The sequence below is a fragment of the Panthera uncia genome, assembly GCF_023721935.1.
Source record: "Panthera uncia isolate 11264 chromosome B3 unlocalized genomic scaffold, Puncia_PCG_1.0 HiC_scaffold_1, whole genome shotgun sequence".
Classification (NCBI taxonomy): Eukaryota; Metazoa; Chordata; class Mammalia; order Carnivora; family Felidae; genus Panthera; species Panthera uncia.
Genome location: NW_026057582.1, coordinates 11,983,707 through 11,992,779, shown reverse-complemented (window position 1 = coordinate 11,992,779; position 9,073 = coordinate 11,983,707). Strand labels below are relative to the sequence as shown.

General features: G+C 38.5%; 1 protein-coding gene and 1 pseudogene across 2 annotated transcripts in view; one reads left to right on the top strand and one right to left on the bottom strand.

Annotated features, from left to right (window-relative positions):
- Nucleotides 1-9,073, bottom strand: part of CATSPERB (cation channel sperm associated auxiliary subunit beta) — a 108,289-nt gene that overhangs the window by 84,018 nt on the left and 15,198 nt on the right. The gene's annotated exons all lie outside the window — the stretch shown is intronic.
- LOC125909250 (pyruvate dehydrogenase (acetyl-transferring) kinase isozyme 3, mitochondrial-like) lies at nt 1,372-2,447 on the top strand (annotated as a pseudogene).

Sequence of the window (9,073 nt, the reverse complement as noted above, 5' to 3'; positions counted from 1 at the left end):
GTGTGTGTGTATATATATATATATATATATATATATATATATATATGGTGTAACCCCTAGGGCCAACACACAAAAAAATAATTTAAGGTATAAATAATAAGCCAATAGTAGAGATAAATAGAATAAAACATAATTAATATAAATGAAGACAGAGAAAGAAAAGTAGAACAGAAGAGGGGTGTCTGGGTGGCTCAGTCAATTAAGTGTCTGACTTTGGCTCAGGTCATGATCTCATGGTTCATGGGTTTGAGCCCCACATCAGGCTCCACACTGTCAGCGTGGAGGGAGTGTGGAGGGGCAGGGATGGAACTTTCTGCCTCACACAGTGTACTTTCCCCAGGCTGGTGGTCTGCACATCCTGTTTCCCCATTTCCTGCCCGCTGGCCCTTTCTTGGTTCCCTTCCTGGCTGCGGATCCACTCACGAGCTCAGGGTCTGGCCACCACAGACACCCGCCCCTTCCTCCTGTGGGGTGAGGGGCAGAGTCACACAATGGCAACACGAATGCTGGCCACTTCTTCCCCCCTGTGGCTTTCACTATTGAGTTTCTGTTCTCACTGGCAAGTCCATTCACCAGTACCTCAGGCTCAGCACAGAGCCTCATCCCATGCAAAAATTTCTGTCTGCCTGGGATAGGCTCCTGGTCCCTGAGGGTGGCTGGACTTGTGCCCTCTGGCTTCCCTTTGGGCTAAAAGCTCTTCCTACTCTGGTGGTCATTTTCTTCAGAATTACAACTTCTCTCACATGAGGGACACTTACCCCACTGGGCCCCAGATCCCAGGGGCTTATCTTTTAAAGGGGGGTGGTCGGGGCAGATTTAGCTGGGGACAGGGCTTATGATTCTGTTGCAGTGGATGAAATTAATAACTAATATTAAGTGTTAGTTATTAAATTAACTATTAAGTAACTAATATTAAAATTCACTGGTTCATGAGAGAAAAAAGAAAACAGAAGAGAAGGAATAGAAAATACCCTGATGATAAATTTCAAAACAACCATATCAACAATTACATTCAATGTAAATGATCTAAAAATACCAGTCAAAAGATTTCCAGACAAGATGGAAAAATCAAGACTGAATATGCTATCTATAAGAGATCCACTTTAAATATAAAAGTATATATAAAAATATAAATATAAAAGCATTGATGGGGAAGCCATGGGTGGTGAACTCAGCCTGGGAGCTCTTGTGACATGGGCCAAGGCTGAGGCTAAAACCAGGGTGCACTCGTGAAAAACATGCCTGACCCAAATGACAGCTGAATGGGTTTTCATGTACACCCAGGCATCTAGTTGGGTCTGTGCAGTGGCTGCTGAAGTAGCTAGTGTGCCCAAATAGATCAGATGATATTTGTGCTTCTTGCTGTCACTATTTTCCATCGAGCAATTCCTGGACTTTGAGAAAGATAATGGTGTGAGAAAACATCATGTATGTTTCTACAAAAGGAGCTTCCCACGTGACTGGCTGACCCAGAGAAGTCAATCTTTGGATGGATGACTTAACTGGCCCTCCGTGGGATTGGTTCAGAGTTGGTATGTTCATAACCATCTTTGACTTTTAAAATATGAAGAGCCCTGGGGATCCCTACGTCTTGGATAACTCTTTACAAGTTCTGACTAAAGACAGAAATGGTATGGTTCCTATAATGGCACATGGAGTGATTGAATATAAGGAAAAGTGTGGATTTAATTCTTTTTTAAAAAATTTTTGTAAATGTTTATTTATTTTTGAGAGAGAGAGAGGCAGAGAGAGAGAGAGAGGCAGCGCAAGAGCAGAGGAGAGGCAGAGAAAAAGGAAGACCTAGAATTGGAAGCAGGCTCCAGCCTCTCAGCTGTCAGCACAGAGCCCTGCATGGGGCTGGAACTCAGGAACTGCGAGATCATGACCTGAGCGGAAGTTGGATGCTTAACCGATTGAGCCACCCAGGCGCCTCTGGATTTAATTCTTTATTAACAGTAACATCCAATTATTATCTATTATAAATCCAATTAGGTTGGATTTATAGCAACTGCATCTCTTCCCACATGTTTATTAACCAGTACACGCTTCTGGTGGTAATACTAATCCCGCTCATCCTAAACACACAGGAAATATTAATCCCACCTGCAATGTGGTTAATGTAGTGAAAGATGTATATGAAACAGCCAAGAAGCCATGCAATGCAGGGTTAGCTGGTAAATCCAGAACTGGAAGTCGAAGAGGTTCAATGACAAAGCTCCACACAAACCTAGTCAGGTCGTTGATGTGCCCTCACATCGGTCTCACACGCTATTCAAGAATTCAGTGAGAACAACAGTAGAACTGCATTAAGAGTTATAGAAAAGAGGGATATCCGGCTGTTAAAACCCTAGTTACTTTGGGTAAAGAAGATGTGTCCACTCGATAAGTGACCAAGGCGATGGTATCCCATCACTATGGGATAGCTATGGGATAGCACCATAGCTATTCCAGTGCTTGAATGTTTATTTTTGCCAGACTAGCTGGTTGTTTTCCATGGAGTCCTTCCTACAGCTCCAGTTCCTCCGTTACACTAGTAACCTGAGCAATTTTTCATCCTATCTTGTTGCGCTATGGTTAATTCCCTCCTCACATGCTCTGCTCTCTGATTTAAATTTCTGCCTTCCTCCATCTGATTGGATTCTCGGCGGGAGGCATCAGTACTTTTGTGTTTGATCTTATTTACTGACGCCTTGATTTTATTTTAAAATTCATTTGTGCGCTTTCATTCTGTTGGTCAATGAGTTCTAATGGTTGCCTTGGGAAAAATAGGCAAGAGAATGAAAAAAAGAAAGATACATTATGCAAATACTAATTCACAGACAGCTGTAGTGGCTGTATCAATACCTGACAAAGACGATTTCAGATCAAGGTAATATCAGGAATAAAGAGCAGCAATGCATATGATAAAGGGATCAATTCGCTAAAAAGCTGCAACAACTCCAAATGTGTACATGCTTAACAAGAGCTTCAAAGTACATGAATCAAAGGCTGATAAAACTGAAAAAAGAAATCCAAAAATCCACAATTATACTTGGATATTTCAAAACTCCCTCTCAGTAACTGACAAAAATCAGTACGAATATAGAAAAGCTGAATGTTATCAAACCAACTGACCTAACCATTTATAGAGCATTCCAGCTGAGAATAGCAGAATATTTTTTTCACGTGTGCGTGCAAGATTCCCCAGACGAGCCATACCGGACGTCTTAACAAATTATCATATGAAATATGTTCTCAGAACACAGAATTAATCTGGAAAAAATAGATAACAGAAAGATATCTGGAAAATCTCCAAGTATGTGGACATCTTACAATGTACTTCTAAATAATCACAGGTCAAAGAGAAAGCAGGAGGGCAAATGAGAAAGTATTTCTAACAGAGAAAATGAAAACACACCACATCGAAATTTACGAGACGCAGCGAAAGCAGTGCTAGAGAGAAATATATAGCAGTAAAATATTTATACTGGATAAAAGAAATACCTCAAATCAATGATCTGAAGCTCGGGTTGAAAGACAGTCAAGGCCTTATACAGAGTCAAATAGTAAATATTTTGGGCTTCGTGGGCCATATGGTCTCTGTCACAACACTAACTGTGGCATGGTAATACAAAAGCAGCCCCAGCAAACACATAAATTGATGAACACGGCTGTGTACCAATAAAACTTTGTGTACAAACACAGGCTACGGGCCAAAAGTGTAGTTTGCCGACCCCTAATCTACAGGTTCCCAAATTAAGAAACTAGGGAAAAGGGGGCAAATTAAACCAAAAGCAAATAGAAGAATAAGATAAAGAGTGAGGTTCAATGAAATGAAGGCCAAAAAAATCAACAAAACAAAACAAAACCCCCAAAAAACTAATATTCTCAATCAGTGAAATCAAAAGATGTTTATTTGCAAGGGTCTATAAAATTGAGGAAACTGCCAGACTAATCAAGAAGAAAAAAAGGTGCAAATAACTCATATTAGAGGTGAAATAGGGAACCTCACTGGGGACTGTCTATTCTACTCGCTGTGTCATAAATTCAAAAATGTAGATGAAACGGAAAAGTTCCTACAAAGATGCAAACTGCCAAAACACACTTGAGAAAAACTAGAAGATGCGAATGTTCCCACATCTATTAAGGAAACTGAATTTGTGGTTAAAAGCTTTCTCACAAAGAAAACTCCAGACCCGGATATCTTCACTGGCCTGGAGAAGCTCACCAAACATTTAATGAAAAGAGAGTATCAATACTACAAAATTCCTTCCATAATATCGGAGAGACTCTTCCTCATTTTATGTGTGTATGTATTTGTTTATTTCTGTTTTTAGAAGTCAGCTTTATGTTCAGTGTTATTTAGTTCTAACAGCCTATGTACTTACTTTTCCTTCCCACCAGGTTTACCTGCAGGCCGAGATTTCAAAAACCCCAACAAACAAACACACAGCACTGTGGGATTTCAGGCAGTGACCACCTGCATTTCATTTTGGCAATTAAACCAGGACTCCCTTTCAAAGAAACTTCTATGCAAAGTGCCGTGTTTCTAGAATGAGGCGCATGTTTTTTCAACCTTGAAGTCACCCTCTTGAAAAGAAGACCCAGAAACCCAAGCTTTCAGAACTTGGTTATAGTATCACCATTGCTATGGTAATTTTACAACCAATAGCCCCCAAAGTTACTTTATTTAACAGAGGGCTTCAAGACCAGGCAGAATTTCTTGGCAATCTCACCTGCCCCTGCTGACTTGACTGTTCTACATCTGTTTCCATGGGAATCTTCACCCTTAAAGTCCAGGAGATGACCTCAGCTGCACCAAGTTGCCAAGCAGAGCCCATCCGGAGAGGGAGGGGTGGGGGGATTTGGACACAGGGCCCCTTGCTGGTCCCAGCACTGCTGTCTGACCCAGCAACAATGAACCTGTTCACTATTCATAAACGCTGTCCAATAAAGAGCATGCATCAAAACTTAAAAGCCAACCTTTCTGCCCAGATTCCTGGATAAAAAGGATTTTTAAAAATCTGTATAATTTGAACCAAAAGGGCAACTATTAAAAATAAACCAAGAAATATCCAGAAACAGGTTTCTAGTGAAAGCTTGACTTCGAATGCAATAAAATGATTTAGACAGATTCTTTTATCTATGGGGAATGCAATGGTATCACAGCCCCTTAGTTAAGCCTTCTGAAAATCCTTAAGTAGAAAGCATTTTAATTCAGAGACCAAAGTGAAAATATCTTTGAAAGAAGAATAATGTGGCTAGGAAACCTTGTGCCTCTTGGCAAATATTTTCCAACCCACCATGAGCTTGGGCTTTCTGGGAAGGTCAGTGGTTTCCCAGTCAAAAACATTCTTGAAGTCATCAGGAATGGAGGGATGGAGACACAGCATCTGGGCGGGTGTGTTTCTAGTTCCATATCTGGGGCTCAAGAGCCAAAAAGCTTGATCCTGCAGGGCCTCATGAAGACATTCCCCAGGGTGATAAAGACTCTAAAGCATCTGAGGCTCCATAAGAACTCCTGAATGTTACCAGCTGTGCTGGGCTACCTGGACTCTTCCCCAAAGCCTTGCATTGTCTGACCTTTTTCACTTAAAGTTGAGCACCACCCTGGCGTTCATCAGCAGCATCCACAACAACAAAGCAATTCATTTTATAGTGATAGCTTTATTGGATACTAAATGGAGATGAAGACATTAGGAGAAAATAAAACTCTAGACTGATAACCACAAGAACCTACTAGCCAAATGAGTCCAACAATATATAAAAAGGATAATACATCATGACCAAGAGTTGTTTATCCTAGGATTACAAGGCTAGTGCAAAATTCAAAAATGAATCAAGGAAATCTAGCATATCAACATACTAAACAAGAAAATCCTTATTTTCTCAACAGATGCAGAAGAGCATTAACAAAATGCAACACCAATTCACCACAAAAATGCAGCAAATTAAGAAGAGAACTTCCTTAACATGATAAAGGGTATCTACAAAATACCTAACATAATACATAATGTTGAGATATTGAATGTTTCCCTCCTAAAGTTGGAAACAATGCCTAGATGTCCTTTTACCATTCTTATTCAACATGGTCCTGGAGGCCCTGCCTTTACAATAAGGAAAGAAAAAGAAATAAAATGAATACATATTAGAAAGGAAGAAATAAAATTATATCTGTTTTTCCACATAGAAAAATCAAAGAATATACAATAGGCTACTTGATCCAATAAGTGACTTTAACAAGATTGCAAGGCACTTGGTCAGTCTACAAAATCAATCATATTTCTACATAGCAGCAGTCAACAGTTGGAAATTCAAATATTAAAAATAACCCCTTAGGGTGATGGGCATTGAGAAGGGCACCTGTTGGGATGAGCACTGGGTGTTGTATGGAAACCAATTTGACAATAAATTTCATATTTAAAAAATAATAAAATAAAATAAAAATAACCACTTATACTATACCAAAGCCATGAAATATTTAGTTATAATTTTTTTAATGTGTAAGATCTCTATGCTGAAAACCACAAAGCCCTGATGAAGTAGTTCAAAGAGGATATAAATAAATGGAGAGGTATACAGTGTTCATGGATACAGAGTATACACTGTCCACTGGTAAGATGTCAATTCTCTCTATAGATTTAATGCTATCCAACATTTTAAAACCACAGGAGTTTTCAAATAGAACTAAATAAGTTTACTCTAAAATTTATAAAGATAAAAGAAGTATACTAACCAAAACAATTTTGAAAAAGAAGATCAAAGTTGAAGGATTAATATTACTTATTATAAGCTTATTATTTATAAAGCTGAAGTAATCGAGACAATTGGTATTTGTGAAAAGACAGGGAACCCAGAAATAGTAATACAATGGAGACAAAGAGTTTTTACAACAGTGGTGCCGGAATAACTGGATATCCATATTCCCCCACCATTAACCTCAGTCCATATAACATACAAAAATTAGCTCAAATTGAGTTATAGATCTCAATACAAAACCTGGAACCATAAACCTCTAGAAGTAAACATAGGAGAACATCTTTGTGAATTTGACTTAGCTGTGATGCCAAAAGTGCAATCCATAAAATAAAAAACTGATAAATTAGACTTTACCAAAATTAAAAACTCTGATATTTAATATATCTTAAAGATATGTATATATACATAATATATCTTAAAGATATATATGTATGTGTATATATATATTTTTTTTTTGAGCGAGAGAGAGAGTGAGTGAGCATGAGTGGGGGAGAGAAGGGCAGAGAGAGAGAGAGAGAGAGAGAGAGAGAGAGAGAGAATCTCAAGCAGGCTCTATACTCAGTGGGGAGCCCGATGTGGGGCTGTATCCCATGATCCTAGGATCACAACCTAAGACAAAATCAAGTTGGATGTTCAACCAACTGAGCCACCCAGGTGACCTAAGAGATACTCTTAAGAGGTGAAAAATATAAGCCACAGCCTGGGAAAAAGTATTTGTAAGTCATATATCTGGTAAGGGATTTGTATCCAAAATATATAACAAACTTGCAAAAGATCTGCATAGGTAATTCAAATGGCAATATAAGCATAAAAAATGTTCGATGTCATTATTATTAGGGACATGCAAATTAAAACTATTACTAAATGCCACTACACACCTATTAGAATGGATAAAATTATACACACACACACGCTCTTATATATGGAGTCAGATAACCTGCTGGTGAGAATGCAAAATGATACAGCTACTTTGGAAAACAGTTTGACAATTTCTTATAAAGTGCAACTTACATTTGCCACGTAACACAGTGATCCTACTAGTCGATATTAGCTAAGTGCAATAAAAGTTTATGTTCATAAGAGAACTTGTATGAGAATGCTTGTAGCAGTTCTTCCCAAAATTGCCTCAAACTGGAAAAATACAAATGCCCTTCAATAAAATTAACTATGGTTCATCCATACAATGGAATCCTATCCAGTAAGGAAATGGAAGAAATTGCAACACAGATGAATCTCAAATGAATTACGCTGAGTGAAGGAAGCCAGATTCAAAAGGCTACGTATTCCGTGATTCCATTTATATGACTCTACAATAGGCAAAATGATAGGAAGGGTAAACAGATCTGTGGTTGCTGGGGTTTGGGCAACAGGGAGAGGTCACTACAGGTGGGGTAATTTTATTGGGTCATGGATCAGTTCTGCGTCTTGATTGTAGTGATTACACAACTGTATACATTTGTGTGGACTTCTAGACCTAGACGCTAAAGAGGGTACATATTACTGAATGTAAATTATACCTCATTTTCAAAGGGAAAAGATGGACAAATTATGAAGTGTAAATCAAAGAGCAACTCTTTTGACTTTCAATAGTTTTACGCTGCTCAAACTTCAGGCTGCCTCCAGCACTCTCTAGCTATCACTACATCTCCCTACGGCTCCATGGGCCTCAGTTAAATCATTTGAAAATGGACATCATAACGGGACCTACCATATAGGGATAAATGAGTTAATATAAGTAGAGTGTTTACAGTAGTGATGAAATACAAGGATTCAATCAATGTTACCTGCCAGCTCCACCATTACTATGATGACTGTTTTTGCTACCTTGGTGGTTGATGTGACCTCAACTACCCTTCCCAAGATGTTATGTTTACGTAATACTCCAATTCATGGCAGGACAGGAAATAAGATACGATTAAGGAAGAGATTAATGAATGAGAAAGTATGATCTCCTTTCTCCTGAATACTTTTTTTTCCCAATTTCTAGCATATTACTAATTAGACCATCCTCTCCTATTAAATTATGCACTCAAATATATTTCTTTTACTTGGTCCTGGGAGTTGTGGCAGAGCTCATTTGGTGTCCTTCCATAAAATACTCAAGCTCTCAGCTCGCCTTTGTTCCTCTCTGGGTCACCCTAGAATCACTGCATTTCTGAAACTAAAGTTTGTAAATAGAAGAAGCAAAAATAATGAGTGATCTTCACTTTTTCAGGTCTCAAAGTAATATCAATATTATGCCAAGGAGCTAGAATGATCCATCCTTATACTGATGAGAGTGAAGTTAGAGAAAGAAAGAAAGAAAGAAAGAAAGAAAGAAAGAAAGAAAGAAAGA